This window comes from Microtus oregoni, unplaced genomic scaffold (assembly GCF_018167655.1).
Source record: "Microtus oregoni isolate MIOR12 unplaced genomic scaffold, Mior012 000028F_ref0000031, whole genome shotgun sequence".
Lineage (NCBI taxonomy): Eukaryota > Metazoa > Chordata > Mammalia > Rodentia > Cricetidae > Microtus > Microtus oregoni.
The window spans coordinates 11,615,529-11,630,640 of NW_024543087.1; positions in this window are offsets into that span (position 1 = coordinate 11,615,529).

A 15,112-nucleotide genomic window follows, 5' to 3' on the forward strand; every position below is an offset into this window, starting at 1 on the left:
AACCATGTTCACACAGAGTCCTGAAAGATCACAGATCCCTCTGGGAAGTCTTGCTCTGAAGATTTGTTTTCTTAATCAGAATGTAGTCCATCTAGCTGGCCAGTTTTGTAGGCAATAACTGATCATTTCAACATAGACCCAATGTTATAAAGATTATAAAGCAAGTATTATGGCTTTTATTAGATACGAGTCATTCTCTAAGACATTGGATTTATTCTTAGTGTTACTTTTAAATTAAAAAGTACTGCTGTTCAGCTGGAGAGAATGCTCAGCAATTAAGAACACCTGCTGTTATTTCAGAGAACCTGGGTTTGGTTTCCAGCTCTCTCATGGCAGCTCATAGTCATCTGTAATTCCAGTTCTGATGCCCTCTTCTGGCCTCCACAGGCTCATGCATGCACATGATGCACACGCTATACAAAGATGCATGCAAACACATAAAATAGAAATTAGTCTTTTTTAAAACACTAATGTTGTAAAGCCTTTGTTTCCTGGTCTAAAAACAATGCAACCTGATACATTCCCATCAGGAATGTGGTCAGGCTGCTGTGTGTGGGTAAACCTGACCTTAGAGGATAGTTAAATGACTTTCATCCAATCACTCTACTTCTAATACATTAATGTTAACAGTTCTTGTTTTAAATTTATTTTTCTTGTTTTTCTGAAATAAATTGTCTATGTATTCAAATATTAAATTTCACAGGACCTAAATAAGACATTTGCTACATTCTCCAATGTCAGTTCTCTCTTCCTTTGTCATATACACAATGTATTTTGATAGTCTACATCAGTGGTTCTCAACCTATGGGTCACAACCCCTTGACAAACCCCTATCTCCAAAAATATTTATATTAAAGTTCATAAAAGTAGAAAAATTACAGTGATGAACTAGCAACATAAATAATTTTATGGTTGTAGGTTGTAGGAGGAGGGGCCACTTGTTAGTTCCTGGCTACTCAGCCCTGAAATAATTACACAGAAACCATATTATTTAAATCACTGCTTGGCCCATTTACTCTAGTTTCTTATTTGCTAACTCTTACATCTTAGTTTAACCCATCTCTATTAATATGTGCATCACCACGAGGTCATGGCCTACCAGCAAAGTTTCAGTGGTTTGTCTTTGGTGGCAGCTCCATGGCTTCTCTCTGACTCTGCCTTCTTCCTCCCAGCATTCAGTTTAGTTTTCCCCACCTATCTCTGTTCTACCCTATTAGGCCAAGGCAGTTTTCTTCATTCACTAATGGTAATCACAGCATACAGAGGGGAATTTCACAACAGTGGGTCACTAAAACTGAGGAACCATATCAAAGGATTACAGCATTAGGATGATAGAGAACCAAGCCAGGCAGTGTTGGCAAATCCCTTTAATCCCAGCACTTGGGAGGCAGAGATAGGTAGATGAATCTTTATAAGTTTGAGGGCAGCCTGGCCTACAAAGTAAGTTCCAGGACAGGCTCCAAAGCTACAAAGAAACCTGTCTCAATAAAAAAAGGAAGGTTGAGAACCACTTAGACGCTAAGCCAGAATGCTAAAAACAGAAGACTAATGAACACAGTTGTTTATATATTATTAACAAAAGAATTACATTTTCATAAGTTCTAAGAGTTTCTTAGGAAAATGAGATGATTACTTGTCTTACACTTTATGATGACGATATTCTTAATGCACATGTAACCCCAACTTTACTGTTTGTAAACACTATGTTTCTTAAACAGTATCAAACCATAACACTTTGAAGCAGTTTGTAGCTTTTTTTTACAAACCTCTACCAAAAATGTTCTATAATTTATATTTTTGTTTGTTTTGTGCATCCATGTATGATGTGGATATGCATGCATGTTTCTGTGGATGAACATACCTTAGATCTCCCTATGCTTTCTATTTTTTGTCTGTTCTGTGCATGTATGTGTGATGAGGAGATATGTGCATGTTTGTGTGGATGAGTACACTCATGTCTTCCTCTCCCATCCAGTTTCTGATGGGATCTCTTTTAAGTCACAGCTGCACATGCCAGGCATACCAGCCCACATTCGTTATGGGATTCTCATGTGTCTGCCTCTCATCTGTGGTAGGATCCCTGGGAGTATAGATGTGACTGCCATGCTGACCTTTTATGAATTCTGGGGACTCTGACTCCTGTCCTCATGTAATGTAGCAAGAATGTTACCTATTGATCTACCTGCCCTGCCCTTGCATGTTCTAATCAGATGCTCACAAAGCATGTAAATATTAATGATTTTTTCAGACAAGGGAACTGAGACATGGAGATCTTAAGGTTGTCAATAAATTCAGTTTAACCAGAGTTAATACCACAGACCACCCTCCTGTTTTGAAATGATGTCACCTACTGTGTAACACCCACTTGTCTTTGTATTATGCATATGCTAATTTAGTTCCATATTAAGGTCTGTGAAGAATTAATGCTAGGCATTAATTAATGTTGTCTTTCCTTGTTTTAGATAAAATGCTTTTGAGTCTAATCTTGCAACCACACAGACAACCTCATGACATGAGTTTTCAATATGTCTGTAATAGTGCTTAATATTTTTCTTGACTTAGGTCTTCAATGTTTTATAACTACTATATTTTAAAAGATATATTAGTATTTTTTGCTGTCTTGAATCCCAGTACTTTAAATTAATATATTTAACAGTTACTGTTTTTTTTTTTCAAATTCAGTATCAGTGTAACATGGGCAAATCAGCAAATTTTTGAATTTTTAATTTTGAAAAGATTTTAAATTTAAAAGAATTTTTCTTATCTAGTATAGAAATAACCATGTACCCTTCATCCAGTTTCCTGCAAGGCAAAGATCTTGAACATCTGTGATACACTGTCCAAAATGAATATAATTATATGTAATAAGCACAATGCAATAAATAATATGATATCCAGATGATACTGTCAAATTAAAAACTTCATTATGTTTCTTCAGTTTGTAAAGTCATGTTTGTTTGTTTTTGTCTGTGTTTTGCTGGATAGTCTGGTTGTGCTCAGTACTTGCAACCTTCTAAAAACAGGTGTATGTTACCATGTCCAGGGTTTTTTCATCTTTTCCAGTACCCACCATTGCATGATTGTTCCCTCCCTGGATTTTGCAACACTTTTGTGGTTTTGACTGTCATTCATGAGCTTAGAAATCTTTGAAGAAGCCCAGAGACTCTTGTTATAAAATAACCCCTGACTCAGGCTTGCATAGTCCATCCTCATAACATGGTAAGACATTTTTCATTTATAACAAAGAACAGCCTAGGGAAGAGATGTCCTTTCAGAACAACCTAGCAGGTAGCAGGAGAGCAGCTATATGTCTCAATATTGGTGATGATACATCGAGCAATTGGGTAGGGTGATATTTTCTGGGTTTTCCACTGTAAGTGTATTATTGTTTTATACTTTTGCAATTACCAAGCATTTTCAGGTGATACACTTTAGACTTCGTGACAATGAATTTCTCAATGAATCCTGCCCTAGTAATTCCAAGTGTGGAGTTCCTCCTATGTTCTTTCTTCAGCTGGAGTTATTGCATCTATCCACCTTTCTCTATTCATACTCATTCAGGTATTAATTTTATTATAGTCAGATGTGGTATTTATATACAAAGAATATTAAAATTATTATTTTATTCCAATCATTCCAATTTGCCTTTAAAGTGATACTTCTGCTTGGCTATCTAGTTCTGTCTTCAAAATGTTTCCTTGTCGTTTGCTGAGTTTTTTTTATTTTTGCCAGCACAAAACATTCTATGATCTGATCTTTTCTTCTTTTAGAGGGAACCACAATTCTGCAGTAATACTGAATCATAGTTTAAAGAGTGTTTTTGATGAAGTTTTGCAAGATAGATTTTTCTCTTCTGTAGTTATTATCTTACTTTATTTTCTGGTGCTGTATAAAATACTCCAATGAAAGCAACTTAAAGTAGAAAGTTTACTTTAGTTCCTTATTCAAGGTTATAGCCCATCCTGGATGTGCAGGACAGCAAGGCCTCAGGAGCTTGAAGCAGCTGTCCATATTACACCTGGAGTCAGAAAAAAAAGAGCACCAAGTGCTTGTATGTTAATGTTCAGTTCACTGTCTCTATGTTTATAGACTTCAGGATTCAGTGTATAGGGAATGGTGAGACCTACAGCAGGAGAGTTTTTACACCTCAGTTAATACAATCTATATTTTCACAAGTGTGGCAATAACCCATCTCCTCGTTGAGTTTCATCTCCTTCTTCCCACTGAGTTTATCCTAGGCATTGACACTTCCATTGTCTTTTACATCTTTGTCACTTCTGAAGAATATCAGACAGCTATTTCAAAGAATATCCTATCCTTCCGTTGAGTTTTGCCTAATGTTTTCTCATAACTAAATGGAGAGTATGTCTACTTAAAGAGAGAGCAATAGAAATGATATGTCTCACAGTACATGACCTTCACAAAGACAAACTCTCAGTTCTGTCACAAGTTTCCAGAGCCTCTATAATTGACAAAATGCTACAAGACACTAAAATTTATGCTTTACTTTTAGAAAATCTATAGTTATTTATCCATTTGTGTGTGTGTGTTTGTGTGTGTGTGTGTGTACAACATGTGGAGGTCAGAAAATAACCTATGTTGACCACTTCTCCCCTCCACAGTATGGATTCTGGATATTGAGCTCAATGTCTTCAAGCATGATAGTAGTCACCCCCCATGTTACCTTATCCTTTTCATAGCAGATGGGCAATTGGTCCTCCAAAAGTCTAACTTTCAAGAGTGATTTTAATGGAAGATATTAGCTACTGAGTACCAGAAAGCTCAGTGTGTTGAGTCAAAATATTTAAGGAAACATGAAAAACAACCTCCATGCAAGCTGTGTATGAAGAGTAAACCATTATATGCATCCATGCATATTAACTTTCTAACTTTGAGATAACAATAAAGGCAATAATCAAATAATAGCTCATAGCTAAAAAGTCATGTGTATAGAGATGTAGGTTGCTGAATGCTGTGTTGATTTTGGTCACATATATATTGCTTAATGGTTATTTTCTGTGTCTCTAACAGTTCAAATGTCAACACAAATGTGACCCTTTTGTAGGAATAATGTTTGAGCTTGTAATTGTCAATTTTTAAAAGATCCCAGTGTCTGTAAAAAGGCATTTTCAGAAAAGAGACTCTAAATAATAATAGGATAACCCACTATAATTTAGAGATACAACAAAATTTTAAATTCCAAGGTGCTCATGAGCAGTGAAGCATGGAATTCACCACATGTTTTACGGGTGGCTAATAACATTGATATTTAATTTCCTCTGTATTGAAATAGTTTTGCTAACAACTACCCAACCAGGATAGTTGTAAAGATTATCAAACACTACTGGCTGAGACCAAGCTTGCTTTGTAGAAGGTAATGTGTCTAGTGTCTTTTAACAATGAGACTCACCCTCAGATTTTCCTTGCTTCAGATGCTGCCCCATTTTGCCACCCTTAATATCGGAGCTATCTGCTAAGGTGAGGGTCAGCCGTATGGCAGATGTGCATGACATGAATGAACTGCTCTGGGAATATTTAAGAGCCACTGCTGGGCTTACCAAGGTTGCTGTGAATAGTCCTCTCATTAGTAATATCAAGGTCAATTTCAGCTTCCTGTGCTTGCGTGCCTTTCTTTTTCATCAGTTTTTTCTTCTTTGTCAAACTGGTCTGGAGGACAGGGTGCAATGCTACACAGAGGTATACACAATTGTTTTAATTAAACCTCAATGTTGTGTCTGTGATGCTGTCAACAATTGAGCCAAGGAGAAGACCCACTTCACCAAGCCCTGTTTTATAACCCAGTCTCTAGGAGAACAATCTTATCCTTTGTGGCAGTTTTATTATTGCTGCTTTCATCTCAATAGGCAGAATAAATATAACTTTCATCAGAAGAGTTGCAGACAAGCCAGCAAGTAGTATGCTGACTTCTTGCATGGTAACACATTTTTTTTAAAAAAATGTAATATTGGCCTGTTTGTTTTGTGCCTTGGAAAAGCACTAGAATATTGAATGTAAGTCTTTGTTGTAGAATTGCTAATTCCCTGTTAAGCTCTACTTATATAAGACAGCCTTCCCTTTTCCAACTCTTTTTCTCCTTCAAGTATGCAAGTTACGGAGAAGGAATCCCTCATGGTAAGTATAATTCACTTCTGGATAAGATTAGAGGTCATATCAAGGTCTAGTTTAAGATAGCCACATTCAAAACAGGTAACATAAGCTTCAGGAATTGAAACAATCAGCGAAGCCTTGTATTGAAAGAAAAAGTGTGAAAAGTTAATATGGCTCTTATCACAGACTAAGCTGTCCACACTTCCTTTCCAATCTCAGGATACATGCTGGTATTAGAGTTTATAATTTCAGGACTCTGTGTTGTTGATGGAGCTGGTAGAGTGCAATTTCTGAGCTCTGGTCTTTTACTCTGTCTTCTTATCTTCCATGAGATTTGGACAAATTATTGAACTTCTCTGTTCATTGAAGGTTTTTACTGAACCTCCACTATGGGCTAGGTACCATTCTGATTTCTGCACACGAAGTATAAAGATAAAATTCTATGCCCAAGTTATGGGTATATATTATTGGAAAGGCCAACAAATTATGAATCCATGTGTGCTAGGTTGCATATAATATTGTGCTGAGAATCTATGTGTGTGTGTTTGTGTGTGTGTGAGAGAGAAAGAGATAGGCAGGCAGAGGGAGATTTGAGGAGTGGGCTCCTGTGAGTATGAAAGCTGGCAAGGAAGAAAAAGTATCAGGGCTGATTGGAAGGCCGGAGACCCTAAGAAGAGTAGATGTTGAAAGCTTACCTGGCTCTCACATTCCATATAAGCAGCTGAATGAACACCCTGGGGGATGGGGCAATGATATGATCTCAGTCTTGGATTCTCCCCAGAGAGTACAGTCAGGCACTTATTGAGTAAACATTCATGCTGCTGTATCATGGACCCTAAGGTCAACACAAGCTACAAAGCTGAGTTGTATTAAAAGAAGTAACTGCTACATGTGTAACAAACATAACTGGGCCTTAGTATCATACGTGAGTTTTGCCTTCTCTCCCTGTAGATAATGTTTTTCGCAATACACAGCTATAGAATTACCCCATTTCTGCAAGGTTTCAAAATAGAGCTGAACATCACTTCCTTGACCTCATTCTTACTATTACCCAACTCAAGTCCAATCATCATAGTGATTACAGAGTTATCTTTAGGGGTATCAAAAAGGATAAATGGATTGAGAAGGATAACCAATAAAAATTGAGTGCTTTGAGGTAATTTAGTTGTTGCCCACAGTGCATGTCCTGTCTTTCAAGTACGAATGAGCCTACCATATTCAATGGCAGCTGCGTCCCTGATGGTTTTTGCCTGGAGGAAGTTGACACTGTTGTATAAATGCACACATTATGTGGCTTGAAAACAAACATAAGATTGCCTAAAGAAACAATGTGTGATTTATAAATTGTACGCGGTTGTCTGTTCAGGATAATGAAACAAGGTTGGTAAAATAAGGCAAATGCAGAGGATAGCTGGAGTGTTCCATACCTTGGGATCACAGGATAAAGAGGGCAAGATGCATTGCTAAGAGGTAACCAAATCATGGGTTTCTGGAGAGAGCCGTTTGGTAAAGGTTAGAGTGGTTGCAGTCATGAGCAATGGCGCCGTGAGTGATGATGGCACCGGTGAGTTCTCTTTCCTCATGCTTATACCCCAGGCATGGTTATTGGAACACCACATGGGAGCTGCTGCTTCATTGTTCACAGACAGCAGCTGAGTCCAGAATGCCCATGCTCAGGAATGTCTGCAGCCTGAATTTGACACCAGACAGATTGGGAGCCATTTGCAGGATCCCATTTCCCCTTCCAGAGAGTAAAAGACAGGAGAATAAATTTTTTAAAAAAATAATATTTAAAACCATTTCTGTATGTTCTATGATGTCTGAATACCAAATGGTTGGAGGGAAAACAGCATTAGAAGAGAAAATCATATTTTAAACAAAACCCCAAACCCAGAAATTGATGTTCTGAAAATTAAGAGTGTGAGTTTGCTGGCAGCATTTTGAAAATCCCTTTTCAGATGCTGTCTGCTGTCTCCCCTTGATCTCTTCATTCTCTGCAAATGGCCTTGTTATTTTGTTCAATTCTCTTTCCTTACAATTGAGAAAGATTGTTTCTCACTCTACCCCTGCTGTGCCAGAGATTAAGAGTTCTCAAGCTGTCCTTGACTTCACTGTATGTGATTTCTCTTTTTAACTTTGAAAAATAATTTAGCCCAATCCCTTTTTCTTGAATTTTTGACACATTCATGTCTGAAAAGATAAACCATCCATGTCATCAATAAAGAGTGCTACTTTTCTGAAGTGATTTCTCATGATCAAAAGAAAGGCCTAGAATTTGGAGGATGGTTCTGGAAGTTATATTATAACAAACTTGCATTTGTAAATGCAATGATGGTTTCTTCACCATTTTTCATTGCATATCTCAAGATTATTTCTATCAACATATCTTTGAAAATTACAGGTTTATTTCTCTTTAAAGATCCATTTGATTTTATTGTATGTGTGTGAGTGTTTGCCTACATTTATGTATGTCCACCCTGTGCATTTATGTGTCTGTGGAGGCCAGAAGAGAAAGCTGAGTCCCCTGGAATTGGCATTGCAGATGGTTCTGAGCCACCAGGTGGGTGCTAGGTACCAAACTGGGGTCTTCAATGGACCATCCAGTACCCTCAACTGCAGAACCATCTCTTCAGCCCTGTTTTTATTTTATGACTTAGTGCTAAAGAATTTGTATTCCTAATATTGAAACATGAAATATTATGTAAGACTCATGCAAACTTTAAGATCTTGCTGAGTGGGTGGTGGCATACACCTTTAATCCCAGCACTTGGGAGGCAGAGGCAGGCGGATCTCTGTGAATTCAAGGTCAGCCTGGTCTATGAGAACTAGTTTTAGAACAGACTCCAAAGCAACACCAGAGAAACCCTGTCTTAAACTCCCTCTCCCTCTGCCCCCCAAAAACTAATTCTGGCTCAGTTCTCTTCTCCAAATACTAGGAGAGCACCAAAGACTCAGAACTCCAGCATTTAACATTGCCCAGAACCCTCACACAAGACTAACGGAAAATCTTGAGGAGTTATTGAAAGGGGTGAATACATTGGGGAGGATAAGCAATAAAAAAAAATGAGTGCTTAGGGAGAACAGAGTGATAGGGCCATAAACCCTGAGGGTCATAGAATTTAATCATGTGCTTCTGACTGCTTTCTATTTCACAGCGAACTGGCTTAAGAGATTAAAGATTATCCAGTTTACAAGATTTATTGTTGAAAACCTGGGTGTGGGAGGTGGTCATAGGCAAATCAGTTATGATTCCACAGACTGAGTTGCATCAGTTGGAGAATAAAAAATTGATAGTGATGTCCCCAGGAAATCTTTGTCATATTTCAAATAGAAAACGTTGACTAAAAGCCCCAAGGACTCTCTCTTTCTTTCTCTCTGTCTTGCTGTATGTGCATGTATGTGTTTCTATGTGGTATATGTGCATTTGCATGTACATGAATATGTTTGCTCATGCACAAGCTCACGTGTTTGCATGTATAGGCCTGAGAAGATGTCAGGTCTCTTAGTCTATTGCTCTGTGACTTAATGCTAGAGAAAGGTTAGTGAACTGAAATCTCTTTTGGTTCTGATAGCAGGCTAGCAAGCTCTCAGGATCCACCATTTCTGGCCCTCAATTCTGGTCTTACAGGAATGCTCAGCAATACCCAGTCTTTTACAAAAGCACTGTGGATTCAAAATGCAAAGCATTCACTCTGAATAATCTTCCTAGCCCAGTACTGACTTCTCTGATATTACTGCAGTTAAGTGGGCATTGTTATAAAAATTTATAAAGGCATTCAGGCTCATTTGTAAAATATATATGTATATTACACAGGCACATTTATTTAAAAAGGCCTTGCCTGTACTTGTGCTACTGTTGGATCAATAAAATAACATTTTCTGTGAGTATTGGCACATGCCTATAATTCCAGTCTATAGGATGCAGAGGCAGGAACACTTTGGTTTAGTTCAAGGTTATCCCAGACTATGTGATGAGATTCTCTCTCCAAAAACCAGGAGTTAGGGATTTTGTTCAGTGGTAACTCTTACCTAGAGTGTTTCAAGGCTTTGTGTTCAAACCCCAGTCTAACCAATCAGCTAATCAATCAATAAATCAGAATGAAAGAGAAAGAAAGAACTTTAAAAGTAATGGCTTTCTGTTAAAAAAGATTTAATATTGCCTGTGTCTATTAGCACTGAAAAATATATCAACAAAAACAGAAGGATATGATTAGAGATTTTAGAGAAACATTGTAAAAATATGAAGCACAGATTATTAAAAGAGTCTGTGAATTCAGATATGAACAAAAGTATATTAAAGGTTAGTTACAGTGAGGAACAAGAGGTACATTACATTGGATTAGATACATAATGAAACAATGCTTTATTGATTAAAAATGATCCACTAAAATATACTTTGTCATCTTCCCTAATTAAAAATAAAGTTGATATGATTGAATTATCAGATGCAGGTCATTTCCACAAAATCTAACTTATATTTTTGGTCTAAGCCATCTTCACAAACTCTGAAATTATAAAAATATTATACTATAAACTGTTATCCTCTATTTCAAGTAATTACAATGAAAAATAGAAAGAATCTGATAATTCTAATTGCCTTATCTCCTCAACATTGTACTAGAGACTAGGAAAGACAGAACAGGACATGAAAGGCATTTTTAACAGACATGCCTTCAAACATGATGATATTCACATCATTGTATAATATATTTATATGAACTATTAAAATTATAATGAATTTTTATTGTTTTTCAGATATATGACTCAGAATATATTAGAAAAATAGAAAGGGATCATTAGAAAAGGAATTGATATATTCATTTAAGTATATATAAAATGTTTTTCAAATAGTATTTTGTGTGTGTATGTATTGGAGATTGACAACAATGACTTATGAATATGAGGCAAAAACTCAACAACTAATCTCCACCCTCTGGAGATTATAGACATAATCTCACTGTGTTGTCTGCATCTTAAATTCTTATTTAAGCTCTTTCAGCCTTCCTTGAATATAAACATGCACCATCATGGCTTATTACTCTAAGGAATCTTATAGGAAGAAAAGTGTTGAGACACTCAGAGATAAAAGGCATACAAACATAGAGATACATGCTTCTGTGCTGCAGTGTGGAGACTCAGTATCCTGAAGATTATGATTTAGTTAAATTAGCCCATGAAGTGTCATTTTATCACATTCCCACAATTAAATTTGGAACCAGATGCAATGGTAATTGGGGATGAACTGCCCAGCAACAATTCTGGAACCCAGGCTCATTTCACTCAAAGTTATCAAAAGAAAAAGTTTAATTAAGTCCAATATAATTCTGAATTCCTGTGGAAATCTCTCCTGAGGGAAAAGGAAGATGTTAAGAGTGCATAGCTCTTGCCATGTGACTGCCAGGGCTTGAGTGTGCTTCCTCAGTATCCACATGAATATGGACAACAGCAGCACGCTTCAGGAATACCGACATTCCTGCAGCATGATGGAAGATAGGGCTGGAGAATCCCGAGAAGCTCATGGGCCAGATGACCTGCAATATATAACAGCAAACAGACTTTATCTCAACAAGAGAAGAAGCAAAGACCAACACATGAGGGCATCATCTAACCTTAACATACATGCTATTGTATGCTATGCTCCCAAGTACACATATGAGTGGGTACACACACACACACACACTAAATAGGGGGAAAGATAGGTAGGAGGAAGAGGCAAGTGGGATGGAGAGAGAAAAGATAAATAAATAGGTAGATAAAAGAAAAATAGAAGAGTTAAAGCCCTCCTGAAACAATTCAAAGCTATTTGCTGGTGGGAAATGCTCCATGTAGTCTACTGTTGGGAGCTTGCCTGAGTGTCTGAGATTTCCTTTGGTAGCCAGGCCTGTAGGTTCCATGCTCCCTGTAATGCTGCTATCTCTGATAATGATGTGGAACTATTCTGTGATTCCACAGCAGGTTAGTGGCCTCATGTTTTCCCTTGTGCCCAATATGATCTGACTGATGTCGCAGAAGGGATGTGAGCATCATCAATCTGACTAGATTCTTCCTTTGGCACTGCAAATGACGTTTGCTTCTGGGTAAGACTGATGTCCCAAATCTGAGTGCAGAAATGTAAAGGAGAAAACAAAGGGCCTGTGGCTCTTTGGGCTGACGAGGGAGGGGGACTTGGTTGGAGGAGGGGGGGAGGGAAATGGGAGGCGGTGGCGGGAAAGAGACAGAAATCTTTAATTTAATAAGATAAAAATATTAAGAAAAAGAAAAAATTAAAAATTAAAAAAGGGGGGGCTGTGGATATTTAGATGAGAATCCAAAGTTTCTCATGCCTATGCCACATAGCAACACTTATTTTCAATGGTTTATAGTGAAGTTGGGTAATATGGCTGAAATAACCACAGAGAATATAGAAGTGATATTTTTGAACTCCTTGAAATTCAGTAGCTTATTCCTCAGAGATTTGACTTAGAGAGAAAAGAGTCCAGAGAATGGAGAAAAGAGGCATGGGGAGCAGATTCTGGAGGACACCAGCTGTTCAGTGTGTGTGAACCTTGGTTTGTTCTCTTGTTCCTCCCAAATAAAAATAAATACCATCGGATAAAATCTGTACAAAGCGGCGTTTTTATGCATTTGTTGGTTAATGAGAGCCAATCACTTCAGAGGTTTACTAACAAGTTCTTTTGTGGCTAGAACTACGGCGGATGATATAGTGTTTTCGTATCACACGTTCATAAAATGCCTCCCTCTTTATCTGGCAGATTAGACAGTCATATTCAATTTATTAAGACTGTTCCCAAAAAATCCCATCAGATGAATTGTTAAATAATGCAGGATATTACATTTAAAATATTCATTGGAAATTATCCATCATCACAAAACAACTCATTCCAATGAGTTAGAATATTTAGAGAGACTCCATTCTCACACAGCATGCATATATACATGTGCTTTAGGTATGGTTGGTTTAATGTTTCTGCCATATGCCATATTTAAATGGTTTCCATGGAGACAATGCCAGCTGAACCTTGGGTGTGAATATAAGTTAATTTTAAATGAGTGGTAAGAGCAGAAGTCTTATAAAATCGATGGTAAGTCTATTCATCTAGTAACCTGATTTTCTCTCTCCCTTTTATTCTTGTGGGCCTGCTCCTTTCTCTCTCTCCTTCCTTCCTCTGCCTTTCCTCTTCCTCTTTACATCTCCTTCTGCATTATGCTCTTAAATTTATCACACTTCACCCCCCACCCTGTTTTTTGCTCCTCTTGGTGAAAATTTATGGATAGCATGAACAATTGGAAATTATTACACTTTATGCATAGCACGGATAATGGGAAATTATCAAACTTTTCTAAACATAAGTTTTTCTTTTCTTGGACATTTGGTCATTTATGGCATTGACAATAATTTTTCAAATACAGATATCATTGGGATTAATTCTTGTAGGATGGAGGCAACTTGGTCTTCACAGCAGCTTTACAAAAATTAAGTGGTGCAGAAGAAGAATTGTCTGTAATCTGTCAATCATGTTTTAAATAAATGCTGATTGTCCAGGCAGGAAGTATAGGTGGGAAAACCAGACAGGAAGTAGAAAGGATGCATTGAGAACAGGATAATTCTGGGAAGGAGGAAGTTGATTCCTCTCACTCCTGCCCAGACCACCGAAGCAGCAAGATGTGATCTGCCCCACTGAAAAAGGAACTGAGCCACATGGCTAACATAGATCAGAATAATGGGTTAATATAAATTACAAGAGCTAATAAGTAGCCTGATCTAATGGGCCAATCAGCTTTATAAATTATAGAGATCTCTGTGTGATTTTCTTTGGGGCTTGCTGGCTGTGGGGTACTGGGCGGGACAGAAAACCCCAACAAGCAGGCCCCATCATGTTACAGTGGATAGTGGGAAATTATTAAACTTTTCTAAACATAAGTTGTTCTTTTCTTGGGCATTTAGTCATTTATGGCATTGACAATAATTTTTCAAATACAGATATCATTGGTAGGATGGAGGCAACTTGGTCTTCACAGCAGCTTTACAAAAAAGAGTTCTGAGATCTCCCCAGAAGCAGGGTTTGATGGAGTTGATTGGTTGCAGGCAAATCAGATTTATATCTAAGTGTTGACCGAGGGTTCTGTCTTGCCCTGTCCACAGTTGTTCAGTCCCAAAGAAACACACAGAGGTCTACATTAATCATAAACTGATGAGCCTATTAGGTCAGGCTGCTTATTAACTCTTACATCTTGTATTAGCCCATTATTCTTGTCTGTGTTAGCCACATGGCTTGGTACCTTTATCAGTGAGGCATTCTAATCTTCCTTCCTCTCTGTCTGGGTGATGACTTCAGACTGCATCTTTCCTCTTCCCCAAATTTTTCTGTTCTCTTCCACCCACCTATACTTTCTACGTGGTTGCCCCACCTATACTTCCTGCCTGGCTACTGGCCAATCAGCATTTATTAAAAATAATACAAATGACAGGATAAAAGATCATTGTCTTGTCCCACGGCATCTAAGTTGTAGGAAAGACTACTATACTCGGCTCTGTCAGTAGAGGTAAGTCAGCCATTGCACACTGGGGTGGAGGGTGGGTAAATAATGGTACCTACAGGACAATAAAAGTATGAGTATCCTATGGAGTTGAATCAGTCACAGAATGATCAAGGAAAAGAAAAAGAAATAAGACTATGGTTCATAGAACCCCCAAGAGAAGTTTGTGAGAAGTATATGACTATGTATATGCATACTTATATATATACTCACATACATATATATATATATACAGACACAGATATGTATATATGCACATACATATATACATATATGCATGTATATACACATATTAGTATGTATCACATCTAACTATATAATTTATATATATTTTTTCTCATATATATACGTGTGTGTGTGTGTGTGTGTGTGTGTGTGTGTGTGTGTGTGAGGGGAGCTTAAAGTGTAAATCTCAGGTGCATATCCAAAAAATTCACGAGTCTCCAGAAATGAAGGCACCTCGCAG